The sequence below is a fragment of the Elgaria multicarinata genome, chromosome 8, assembly GCF_023053635.1.
Source record: "Elgaria multicarinata webbii isolate HBS135686 ecotype San Diego chromosome 8, rElgMul1.1.pri, whole genome shotgun sequence".
NCBI classification, from domain to species: Eukaryota; Metazoa; Chordata; class Lepidosauria; order Squamata; family Anguidae; genus Elgaria; species Elgaria multicarinata.
In genome coordinates this window covers 73,317,305-73,331,097 of record NC_086178.1, presented here as the reverse complement: position 1 = coordinate 73,331,097, position 13,793 = coordinate 73,317,305, and the positions used below count along the sequence as shown (strand labels likewise).

At 40.3% G+C, this 13,793-nt stretch overlaps 1 protein-coding gene across 1 annotated transcript in view; it reads left to right on the top strand.

Annotated features, from left to right (window-relative positions):
* The first annotated feature begins 512 nt into the window (after window positions 1-512).
* The window catches only part of CHST15 (carbohydrate sulfotransferase 15), a 74,514-nt gene continuing 61,233 nt past the window's right edge, over window positions 513-13,793 (top strand). Inside the window, exon 1 of the mRNA XM_063132779.1 lies at window positions 513-791. The gene's annotated coding sequence lies outside the window, so the exon portion shown is untranslated. The remainder of the gene's footprint in view (window positions 792-13,793) is intronic.

Sequence of the window (13,793 nt, the reverse complement as noted above, 5' to 3'; positions counted from 1 at the left end):
CCAAGGAACTTTAATCAAACTTCCTTTATTTTTAGCCTCGGCTGAGGCCTTGCGGATGCTCGTTGCCAGTCCCTCTGGGGACTCGACAGCGGCTGCAGCGTGCTCGGAAAGTCGTCGCCCGCAGCTTTGGGCTGGGCTCTGTTGGTGCTTGGCTCGTGGCACTCGCCGCCGTTGCTGGTAGTGACTCGCTGGCGGTGGCTGAAAACCGGCCTCCTCCTTCTAGCCCCAAACGAGCGCGAGGAAGCAGCGCCAGCCGCCGCCGCCGCCGCCACCGTAACGCCAGGCTATTAGCTTCGGCAGTTCGCTGAGGGGAGGCGGCAGGTCAGACGCACCACGCCTCCCTCCCTCTTGCTCTCTCTCGCTCTCCCTCCTTCCCTCCCTCCGCCCCTCCTTCTCTCACCCGCTGCCCGGTGTGTGGTGCAGCGCGCGGCTGAGGAGCGAGCGAGCCGCTGGAGCCACAGCACCGCCGCGAGCCGGAGCGGAGGGTTGGCGGCGCTGACTGAAAGCCAACTCGACCCTCCCCTGCTCAGCCTCTCAGCGGGAAAGTGCGAGGAGAAGAAGAAAGAAAAGCAGAAGAAAAAGAGGGGTCAGCGGAGACGAGGGGCGCAGCGCGAGGCAGGCGGGAGCCTGTGCGAGAGCAGCTCGAGGCAGGGACGGGCGACGGGGATGCTCTGAGGCACCGCTGAGGGGAGAAGTTGCTGCCGAGGGAGGAGGCCGTTGCACGTGCCCACCAGTGCATTGTTTCGGACCTGCAGTGCTAAGCTCTCGGCGCCAGGGAAGCGCCCCCCAAGGTCAGTATCGAGAGCGGGAGAGAGGCGACGGCCAGAGCCGTCGGGCCGACTGCGGCGCCACCCGGGCTCTCCTCCTCACTTTGTGGGAAGTTGTGTGGAGCGAGTCACTTGCGGGGAGGTGGGCGGGAGTGCGGGGAGAGGACACGAGGGTCTCCGTCGCGGCGCGTCCCGGTGCGCACGCGTAGGAGTGTGAAACATGCCCGGGAGGGAGGTAGCGCGGGCGCAGCGCAACTGCCCATCTCTAGAGCGAGGCGCGCAGAGGAAGCCTTGCGCCACGGCAGAGCTGAGCGTGACCAACTAACTGGGCATGGGGAAGCGTGGTTTGGAGCCGCCTTTGCTTCTGGGTAGTATCCAATGTTAGTCGTACTTAGAGTAGACCCACTGAAATGAACGGGGTTGTGTTCGCCCTGACTATCCTAAGTCTCTTTCGTTTCAGTGGGTCTATTCTCATTGGATGCTATTTTCTGCACCCTCCTGGCAGGATACACAGAGACGTGTGTAGGATTAAAAAACAAAACAAAACTTGACTCCTGTGTTAGTCATTTATTGTAGTCTTCCAAGGAGTTCCAGGCAGCATACCTGGGGTTAACCAATGGGTTTTTCTTCTTCTTAACTACCCAGTGAACCTCATAGCTGAGAAGGGGTTTTAAACTGGTATAGCCAGTATACCATGCTGACTAAAGAGCTGTGGTGGCTTTATATTGTATCTCAGGAATTCAGAGGGGTTAGAATAACCGTTGCATTATGGTAATGCAAACCTATGCAGGGCTATGGGAGTACTGTACTCTGTGATGAATGTGGGTGAATTGTATTTCCAGAACTTTCAACAAAATTAACTGGTTCTTTCTACCTTTTTTCTGTCCACTTCCATCACTGGATGTTGTACTACTGAGACCGACTTATCACCAGCATTATGCAAGACACACATAGGACAGACAAATCAGATGTCTAATGTGCTCACATGAAATGTCATCAGACCTCTGGTCTTGATTGGGATATTTGCCCTAACAGTTAAAGAATGCTGAGTTGCATGATTTAGTTGCATGTAGAAATTATATATACAGAAGTGTGGGATGCTTGATCATTTAGGCAACCATTGATACAGAAATATATACAGAGGGGTATATTTATCATGATATACTTTCATAATACATATGGAAGTCCATATATTTATAGCTACTGTCATACATTACAACATGCACAGAATATGCTGTATTGCTAATTAGCAACATTGACTTTATCATGACCTAGGGCATTTGCATTTTATTGTGTACAATACTATGCACATTTATGGATGTTTCTGCTATATCATTCTTGCTTTTGAATGAATACCAGCTTTATAAGCCCTCTTGATATATTGATTATAAATAAATAAATATATTAATCATCCTTGACATATATTATATGATCTAATAAGAGGGCCAGAGGCACCTGTACAGAATGGATATGAAGATGCCTATGTGGGTTTATCTGGATATGGAGGAATGTGTGCTTGAGTTGTGAATGTGTCCATAGGTGGTTTTCTAATTAGTAGTGTCTGGGGTGTTTGTTAGTGTGGGGAGAACTGTGCCTCTGCACACAGTTTTGTTTGGTTGCTTGATTAGACTTCTTGTCAAAAAAGCTTTCTGATTCATTCATCCTTAAATGGCAGTACCAGTTACAGCATTTATAGAGAAGGTAATTTGCAGAATCTTCTGACACAGAGCCCCTGTCATTGACTAGTGCATCTGGTAGTAGTGTTCACTGTTCAGTGACAACTTGCTGATGATCTTGAGATGTTTTTAACTCCTCCTTTCCATCTTCTGTAAAACAGAGCATGACAGCGACTTCTTAGAAAAAGGCTTTACAAAAGGCAGGAAAGCGGGAGCATTATTTTGCATTTGTCATGAACCTCTGCTAAGTGAGATTTTGAAACTACCTTTCCTATTGCTTAATTACATTCTAGATAGTAGATGTGAGGTGTTCAGTTTGTTGTGTCTATTTCTTAACAGACACATCCATTCTCTTCTCAACAGAGAAGCAGAGCTGCACAGCATTTGCACTTCATAAACAGATAGGGGGCCTTGACTTAAATAATAAAAAAAGAGGTAATGTGCCCTTTCAAAATGTTGTTTGTCTGGATAAAGGCCTTGGAGGAGCTGCATAATAATGATGATAATGTAATTTTGCTGTCATCTTGCTGGGTTTCGTGTTAGGTTCAGCCCAATGTGACTGAGAATGGCTGATTCGCTAATTACAGCATTTTTAAGGCAATTTGTCAGGGAAGAATGGTGAAACAGCTTGTATCTGGAAAAGGGGTTGTTTTTTTCCATTTAACCTAAGCAGGATAGATATGTCTTCAAGCAAAAGGATGTATATGGATATGACTATTTGCAAATGAATACAGTTAGATAGTAAAGAAGATTCTTGTTGAATGGATAGTTTCAACAATTAGTTTTATGTGCTGGAATTGGCTTCAAAGTTCAGTAACAAGTTATTAAATGGCAGAATTTTTTTGATCAACTAATTACTATCTAAACATAAGCATTTCTATGTCTCTTTTCATTTTACCATTATAAAATGACAGTTGACCTTAGAACATGGTATTATTGGTAGACTTGAAAGACAAATATTGATAAACTTAGTTCTTTTAAATTTTGTATGGAGTATACTGGCATTTATTTTTTAGTTCATAAGCCTTGACTTCTAAGACTTCTTTTTTCATGAAGAGCAAATAGTTTAGAGATATGACTGAGTCAGATATGCTCATTTGTTCATTTTTCTCTAGACAAATGTTTCATTGAATGGCGTTATTCGTTATGCTAGATTTTCCTTAATTAATATGGAGAACTCCTGAAACAAGTAGTTACTAGTTACAGAAATTACTAGAGTTCATTAAATGTACTGGAGTTCCTTGTTCAAAATTAGCCCTTTCATGGTAGTGAACCAAACACTTTCACATGATATCCTAAAAGATTCTGTCAAATTCTCTGTCACTGTCTTATTCTCTCCTACAGTTGGGCATTGAGTCAAAATAGTCATTTGGCTCTTTACAAGCTAAGAGAAGAAAATTAATTTACATGCTAAAAATAATGCTTTGCTTATATAAATGTCACCTAACACAACAGTATTTTAATGGACTTAGACCCTGAGGGGATCTAGAAAAACATTCCAGTGTTTATAAATATAGTCAATGTGGAGCCTAAACTTGAACTCTGAAGTCTACAGTTTTACAGTTTACAAGCTGATACAAAGTTCAGTCTCAAATCCAACTGTGGCTAATGCTGTTGCTTTTCTGCATTTTCGTTTTGTTTTGTTGATTGTGGGTTTTTATACAACTGATATCTTGATAGTCCTGGTTTTAGTTGTTGGTTTTGAAATTGAATCAAATAAATATAAATTTTGAAACATTGTGAAAAGAATATTCAGTGTTCAGGATTAGTCTTGAACAAGGTAATCAAAAGTAATGTTAGTTTTGAGAGAATCTTGGGAGTAGTATGTACATTACAGACTATATGCTATTCAGACGGTCTTTGCTAGTCAGCCAATATTGTTGGCGGAATTGGTAGTAAGTTGATTAAATTAGAAGTTGCCGAAATGAGGACCAAAGATGCTGATAATAACTACTTAACTTCAAGCTGATGTAGTGTAGTAATCTGGAAAGTCCCCGGGTCAATATCATCTAGTGTAGCCTTTTCCAAGGAGATGACCTGCAGATGTTATGGACTACAACTCCCATTATTCCTGACCATTGGTCATGCAGCTTGGAACTGATAGGAGTTGTAGTGCACAACATCTGGAGGGCATCATGTTGGGGAAGACTGCCGTAGTTGCATGGGAGCAACTGCAGTGCTGTTCTTTGTTGCACCACTGATTAACATGAGACACCCTGGACCAGGGGTCCCCAGCCTTTTTGGACCTATGGATGCATTTGGGAATACTTATGTGAGCATCAGTAAAAAATGCCTAATCAGTGGGTAGCCGCTTTGGCATCCACTTTTTGATTTAAGCTGCATCTTATTCAGCAAAACTTTTTTGCTTCTTGTCTGTTGCATACCACAAAGTATCTTTAATAAGGAATTGTCTAATTTAGCTAATTAGTGGCAGTGTGATAAAGTTAATGCTTCTTTTAAACATATGTTTTGGCAATGCCCAGTAGTTCCTTCTTTTTGCAGGGAGGTTATTATGCAGAAAAATATTGTACTGGAACAGTCTTCAGTGATGTAAATGTTATTTAAGTTATCTACCTGCTTCATGGAAATTAACAAATGGATACATGTAAATGGATTCTTTGTGCCATTTCGACGGCTAAAATACTAATATTACAAAATTGGAAGGATAAACACTAACCTCCTATAATGTGATGGATTGAGGACCTTTTTTGTTGTTTATTCGTTCAGTCGCTTCTGACTCTTCGTGACTTCATGGACCAGCCCACGCCAGAGCTTTCTGTCGGCTGTTGCCACCCCTCGCTCCCCAAGGTCAAGTCTTGTCACCTCCAGAATATCATCCATCCATCTTGCCCTTGGTCGGCCCCTCAATATTTGAAAGGTGGAATATGAAGGTCATTGTTAAAGGAATATTTATTTAGATATTTGGCCTACTTTTGTTTCAGCCCATGTATAATTTCTAGAAAGCTGTATGCATTTCATACAAATCCCCGTATCCATATAAAAAACAGAGGAAAAATATTTTCATGTGCTCATGGCCCCCATGTTGGGGACCTGTGTGTGCAGCATTGGGGACCCCTGCCCTGGACCATGCAAAAGGGCATTACATTTTGTGGATCCTCCCTATGCAAGCATTAGCCCCACTCTCAAGAGTTGGCACTGGCAGGGGCTGTAGAATGGGGTCCTACTTGCTGGTTTAGAGTTTCTCGTAAGACCCTGCAGTGCAAGAAGAAATGGTGCTTCAGCAGTTACCATGCTGCCAGGATAATATGAGTCCCAGGGCTTTAAGTATCCACCATCTCTGAACTTCAGTCCCCATTCTTCAGTATGGAAAAGATATTTGTCTACCTTACAAGCTTGTTTTATGGATTATTGAAAAAATGTATGTGAAGTATATAATTGCTAAGTATTGTTATAAAAATTGAACTCCCAGTATACCCAGCTTGTTAAAAACCACTTGTCTTAAGGATAACAGTCCTCAGATAGCTGCCAAAGGCAGCAGCATCACATTTCTATGCAGCAATTGTGACTGAGTACCAGAGATTTTTGAGACCTGTTATACCAATTCAATAGCACCACCTATCATATACATTGCAGTATGCTACAAGATTGGTAGAGGCAGTAATGATGCCTCTGGCACCTGTTGTCTGGCTGATGTGATGTGATGTCATGGAATGAACAAAAACATTCTGTCTGCTGAGGGAAGTTGTTAGTTATAGAACATTCACAACAGTTCATCTTTTGTGACTTCAAGCAACAAGTCAATTCAGCTAGGAAACCTTCCACAGACCTCAAGGACAGGACAAACTGTTTGGATAAGATAGGCAGGAGATTGAACACTGGAAGACACAATATGAAGAGGTTTGGGGAGAAAGGGAAGGGAGGGGCCAGGAAACAAAGGGAGGAGTGGTTGGAAGGATAGGGCAAGCAGTAAACTGAAAAACAAGAGACTGAAGAGAAGGGTAGGTAGAAGAGAAGGCTGAGGAAAAAGAGGCAGAAAGATGGGGATAGATATAAAAAAATATTCATGTAGAGATCTATGAAAAAGTTACAGGTAAGGGTTTTTGAAAATGGGTGAGATTTTTTCCTGAGAGGCAGTGCATCACCTCAGGCCAATTTCCCTACCCCCTGGTGGTTTCTTAAACTGTAAAAGGACATGTTTTATCTGAGGCCAATTTCTTCTCTTCAAACATTTTTAAAGACATTTCCCTCTTGTATATACTATTTATACCTCTCCTTGAATCCAGAATTGTCAGCATATAGCATAATCCTTCCCCCACTCTCATTTACCCTTTTTCGATATAAATCAGTAAGTGCTTCAGTGAATTGAAGTTGGAAGGTTATTAGACAGGGTCTAATCTTACCCCTCACTTCTGTCAGTGGTGTCATCACTGTCTGGAAAGGGGAGAAGATGCCCCCAGCTGAAGTTGTTTTATGGAACTCACTACCACAACATGTAGTGATGTCCACCAATTTGGATGTCTTTAAAAGGGGGTTGGATAAATTCCTGGAGGAGAAGGCTATCAATAGCTACTAGCCCTGATGACTATGTGCTACCTCCAGTATCTGAGGCAGTACGCCTGTGTGCAACAGTTGCTGCGTTAGTCACCGGTACATCTAGGGGTGACCATATTACACCAGTTTTAAAATCATTACACTGGCTGCCAATTAGTTTCCAGGCATCATCATCATCATCATCATCATCATTATTATTATTATTATTATTATTATTTCTTATCTGCCTCTCCATTCTGATCGAGGCAGGGAGCAGCAGCAAATATAAAATACATAAAACTGAATTAAAACATAATATACATTGTTAAATCATTGTTAAAAACATTCTAAAAACATCCTAAAATTCCACTGGATAGGCCTACATAATTAGAGATTACCTGTGAGGCACTACGTTCAACATCTAAGGTCCTCCTCCGGGTGCCTACTCCGAGAGAGGCTCGGAGTGTGGCAACGAGGGATAGGGCCTTTTCAGTGGTGGCCCCCAGACTGTGGAATGATCTCCCTGATGAAGGTCGCCTGGCACAAATGCTGCTATCTTTCTGGCGCCAGGTTAAGACTTTCCTCTTTGCCCAGGCATATGGCGGCACATCCCAGCAGATCTCATGATAGCAGATCTAATTACCCACATGTTTAGTTTTTAATCGGTTTTTAATGCTTTATGTGTGTATGTTCTGTGTTTTAGAGTTTTAAATTTTGTATACTTGTTTTTACCTCAATTTTAGAATTTCTGTAAACCGCCCAGAGAGCCCTAGCTATGGGAGCGGTATATAAGTGTAATAAATAAATAAATAATAAATAAACAATCCTTCAACACCAATGCATGTAACAAAACTCTGCTACCGCATTTTAAAGTGAAGAATCCCATCATTCCCCACTGCTGCTCCACTCCAAATTCCTCTGCCCCTGTCCCCCAGTTGAAGTAGCTTTAATTTGCTTTTTAAAAATCTATAGGATCCATAGGAAAGAATGATAAAGCTTCCAGTTTTAGAAGCCATTTCTGTTATTTTGCACCCCTTTAGTTCCCTGTTAAATGAAGCCCCTCCCTGATGTTAATTCATCATTTCATATTTCTCCAAAATGCTTATCTGCTTTGCATGTTCTTAGTTTATCAAGTTCATTTTTAATGCCATGTTCAGTTGGTAGCTTAGGGTTGTTTGTTTGGTCCTGTTGAGTGAAATTCGAAATGATATCAAACCAGTGTAGTGTTTCCCTAGGTGTTTGTAACTTTATGGGTTTTTAGAGTCCAAAGCATTGTTTGTTTATATGAAGAATTTCAGACAAAGTGATAAGCATCCTGAGATTCATTAAGTTCTTGTTTTGCCATTAACGTCTTATTTCTGCTTGGTTGTCACTAGATTGTTGTACATTTTGGTCCTCCCCACTGTGTGCAAGTTTAATTGGGTTAGTCTGCACTTACAGTGTTTATGGTCTGTGAAGGGCATCCTGTATTTTCTTATTTTCTGTATTTTCTTAATGTGCATTATTTTCTATGGGCTATGTAAGCATATGGAAGAACCTTCCTTGGCAATAATTGGCAAGCAAACAAAATAGGCAAAAAGAATAGTGATTTTGTTGCTGCTGCTGCTGCTGAATTTAGGAGATATTGGGAAGAGCTCTCCCAAGATCTCTATTGAACTAAGTATATAAGCTAAGAAGCCATCCTGCTGGAGCATTTAAAAGATACACTGAAGGCCATTGACAGCATTCTTGTTTTGTGCAAGTTATTGATAAAGGTGCATGAAAGAGAGACTTAATGCTAATATAATCAGGAGACAATCTGTACTTGTTACACAGACTTGGCAGATGTTTTGGTTTAACCTCAACAGTTTGGGTTTGTGCCTCTTTTTGGCCATCCATACAGCTATAATGTCAAGATTAACTAGTGCCAGCTGTTAAATTTTCTTTCCTGTGAGATTCAGAGCAGGGGTCATGATGCTGTTATCATAAACATTGAGAGGAAAAGACTAATATTTACTGGTTCACCTTGTGAGGATTACTATTAAGAAAGATTTCTTGAAAATTCTTGGCATATTCCCCCATTGATCACTGCTTGAAATTGTTATGAAACATGATGACTGCTTTGAGAAGAATGAGTTTTTGAGAAGACATGTCATCTGTAGTGGCCGTAGTTTAGTTGTTCCAGGTCCAGGAATACGAAAAAGAACAGATGAAAACAGTGCAAAAGTAAACTGGATGGTATGTGCCTGTAATATTAAAGTCTCACTTGCTGTGTTTGTGTTCTACTTTTGAAGTCTTACAGGTAAAAGCTCTTGTTGATTTCTGGAAGAGTCAAGAGTTGCACATCTCTTCCTTCTCCTCTGTTTTGAATCATGGCATTGGTACCAGAAATGTATATTTCATTTGGTAAATATTTATGTTGCAAATCTATTATTCCCTTCTATGGCATTGTTTCTAAAAGCAAACCATTACAATTGGAATTTGCATTTTCAGCTTTGTTAGATAAGTCTGTCCCTAATCTATGGAAAAACTGGTATAACGAAGAACACTGAATTCTGTTAGTTACAAATCTTATACACATTCCATTAATGTAGAATATGAGCTCCTCTAAATGGTGTGACGGAGAAGGAGTGCTGGAGGGGAAATGTGGTGGAGGCAGGAAGGGTTATGTGACTGCCTCCAATCTATTGCTGCTTTGTTCTACTTTGACTCGATGAAGTAGTAACCAGGAACTAGAGATACATAGTGATGGAGGAACAAATAGTTCTTTCCTGAGTAGCACAAGTTTTTAGTCACCATGAAAAATAGTTACCCTATAGAAGAGCAGGAAAATTAAATATTCTGATGAGGGTACACCACCAGCTCTTATATGTTTATTTAAATACCTGGCAAAAACACAGCAGCTCCAGAAGTGTTTTGGGTGACCTTTCTCTTAACTTCATTACCTTAGTGAAGTTATCTCTATGATTGATGCTTTATATATTTGAGTTTTAGTAATTTTATATTGGATATTTTTATTTGTTTATTTGTAAACCGCCCAGGGAGCTTTGGCTATGGGGCAGTATAAAAATGTAACAAATAAATAAATATAAATAAATAAAATTGTTTGATATTATTCTGTAAGCTTCTTTGAATTCACTTTGTGAAAAGGCAGGATACAAGTTCTTAAATAAAATAAATTGTGTCGTAAACACTATTGTTGGTTTATAAATTCTAGGATGTTTGGGAACAAGAAAACAGGATCTCAAGTTTGTGTACATCACAATAAGGTATCACTCTCTGATTAGTTTTACCTACTTGTGCAAAGGGAAGACTGTAACAGGAGTGAACTGTCGGTGCATATCAGCACGCTGTTCCTTCACAGTAAGCCAAGATAAGCCAGGAATCCTGGTTTATCATTATGTGCAAATGCCGCCATTCAGAAACATCAAGTTAATTAGTTACTTTCTTGCCATAAGGCAGGAGACGGATAGACACACATACTACTTTGAAAGCTTTCCAAAGTATGTAATGGCTAAACAATGCCTTGCAGCTCTTTGACATATCTAGAGATGTAAAATATCCAGAAATTTTGATGCAATGGGAAAAATCATTCCTTCCCTGACTGTTTAGGGGGGAAATGATTGAGAGAAAAATGGAAAATATGCAGTACTTTTTTTTTAGTACTCTTTAAATATCTAAAGTTACTTTAGGAACATAATATGTTATATAAAACTTGGTTTGCTCATAAAAAATATAAGTAAACTTAGAAACTAATCCTATGGGATTGCCACTATAGATGGAGGGCTCTGAGATCAGGGCCATCTGTCTAGGTTAAGTCCTGGCAGGCAGGGTGAGTTGGATGAGAATGGAGAAGCTCATGGATTCAACAGATCCATATCTCTCTTTCCCTCTCCCCTCCCACTATCATGCCTCCTTTTCTCCATTTCTGACTTTTTTCCTGTTGTGACCTCAGAAGAGGAGCTGCTTTGGAGATTTTCATGGTAGCTGGGGGGTGGAGTGGGGAACCTCCATGTGGATTTCTCTCTGAGGTGACAAGCATGACTATGGCCTGGTGGGATGAGTGGGCAGGTGGGAAACCCAACATTTTATTCACTCAGACCTTTTTATTCACTCAGTATTTTAACACTTAATTTTAACTTAAATTTAAATTTTACTGTTTTAACTCTGTATTTTAATCTTATATCAATTTTGCTGCGTGGTTTTATCCTGGTTGCGCTTTTTATACTGTATTTCGTAATTGTGCTTTTAACCTGTTGGTTGTTTTATTGTGGTTTTAATTTTTGTGAACCGCCCAATAGCTTCGGCTATTGGGCGGTATAAAAATGTAATAAATAAATAAATAAATCTTATGTTCCCTGGGATGCCCTTCCAGAGACCAAACGATTGCTCTGTCAGTAAGTGTGTATTTATTGTGTTAATATTTTATATCTTTAAATTTAATATGATATTTTTATGGGCAAAGCAAGCTTTACACAATACATTTTAGGTTTTGATTTTATGTCTAATTAAAAGGATCTTGCAAATAGTTCCTGAATCATCCAAGAAAACTGAAGACACTGGAAGAGCTGGAGGCAGAGGCTAGGGATAAAAGGTTTCTGTTTGGTATTGTGTATGTATGCAAAGGTACTAAGCAAGATCACTTGCTTAGTACCTGAGAAGGCTTGAGCTGCAATGCTATGCAACTGGACAAAGTGGGACTTCTAATAATCTGGCATAGGAGTGGGAGGAAGTTTACAAGAGTAAATATAATACATGATGTATTGTGCAATTATAATTTTTAATATCAGATGTCAGATATTTTCTCCCACAGCTATTTTTAAAAAAAACCCTTTTAACACAATCTGTTTGATAAATGATTTACTTTTACTCGCCATGCACTAACTCTCAAAATGCCAGTTTTTCTGCTTCAGCTCTGTCCATTTGCCTTTCATATCTCTAGTCATTAAGCAGCATCCCTAAGAGATTTTACAGCTGTTGATGTTTCCCAGCACCACTTAATTCCGTAGTCTGTAGGCTCATGTGTGTGTATGTATATGTATACCCTTGTATAGGGAGTTTCCTGTTTGTGGCAAAAAAAGTCATCCATCTCTGCTATAGCCAGTCTTTGGCGATGGGAGATGTGAAGTCTGCAGAATCTGTGTACAGACTCAGTGCGAGAAGAATTTATGTATATACCAGCCCTATTGAAATGTTCTGTACCTGAATAGAGGAAACATGTGACAGGAAGGAGCACTCCAGCTCTGCCCTTCTCTGTCGCATTTGTCACCCTCAACTTGTCAGTGGTGACTCTCTGAAGTGAGGAGAGCTTCCCATATTCATGGAGGCTATCCATGGATACAGCAGGCTTTTGTCTTCAGACAGTTGCTCTGCATGAGTAGAGGGCAATGAATGCAACCAAGGAGAGGGATGTGGATGGAGCACTCCTCAATAATAATAATAATAATAATAATAATAATAATAAAAAATAATAAAAAATATTTTTATTTATTTATTGGATCGAGGCGGGGTACAACACAAATGCAAACATCATATAACTAATTAAAACATTTAAAACTAATACATTATTAAAAGCAGCACATTTTTTAAAAAAATATTTATTAAACTCTATTTAACAAAGCAGTTTTAAAAAAGTTAAATATATATATAAAAACATACAAGTCAGACAGCGTTTCTAATAAATACACAAACACGATTTCTGTAGATGCCAAACCGAGCTTGTTTCCTTCAATTTACTGTGGTCAGAGGAAGATTTGTTAAACCAGAGTTGGATGCCACATCTTTACCATTGATGTAATCGAGAAAAGGAGACCATATTTCATTGAATGGGTCATAGCTAAGTTGGCCCGACGAGACTCTGCGGTGGTAGGTTAATTTTTCAGAGCAGGCTATATTCCACACTTTCCCTTTCCATCCAGTGAGTATAGGGCTCTTTGGATCCTTCCAGTGTTCGGCGATTTCTAAACGAGCTGCCGTAAGGAGGATAAATACCAATTCTTTATGGGTAAGGGAGGGGTTTAGAGCATTGGGCAGGGCCAGCAGGGCCAGGCTTGGTTCTGGAAAGATTATCTGATCAGTGGCCTTAGAAATTATATTGAAGATAGTTTCCCAGAACTGCTTCAGGGCCTTACACTCCCACCACATATGTAAGTAAAAGCCCTTTTCATCGCATCCTCTCCAACACAACGGGGAGATTGAAGTCGTTGCATGCGAGAGTTGAATTGGAGTTATATACCATCTTAATATAACCTTGAGGGCTGACTCCTGTATGCGGGATGATATTGTTCGGAGGGGGGGATTTATCCAAATTTGTTTCCATTTTGTATCTTCAATCTGTATATGTAGATCAGTTTCCCATATGCTCCTCAGAGCCAGATTTAAAATTTAAAGACAAATTTAAAATTCAACTGGGTAGGCCTGCTGGAAGAGATCAGTCTTTATGGCTTTCTTAAATTCTGGAAGACCGTTAAGTTGATGAATCTCTCCTGGCAAGCCATTCCACAAACTGGAAGCGGCAGAAGAAAAGGTCCTCTGGGTAATAGTTGTCAGCCTTGTTTTTGTTGGCTGGAGTAAATTCTTCCCAGAGGGCCTGAGTATGCAGGGCGGATTGTACGGGAGAAGGCGATCCCACAGGTTCTTGCCCTATTCAGGTGCTAACTGCCTAAATAGGAGTACTAGGTTTTCGAAATGAGATGGATTCAATGGTGGCTGACAAGGTGGAAATGAAAGTACACTTATTATTATTTATTTATTTATTTATTTATTTATATAGCACCATCAGTGTACATGGTGCTGTACAGAGTAAAACTATAAATAGCAAGACCTTGCTGCATAGGCTTACATTCTAATAAAATCATAATAAAACAATAAGGAGGGGAAG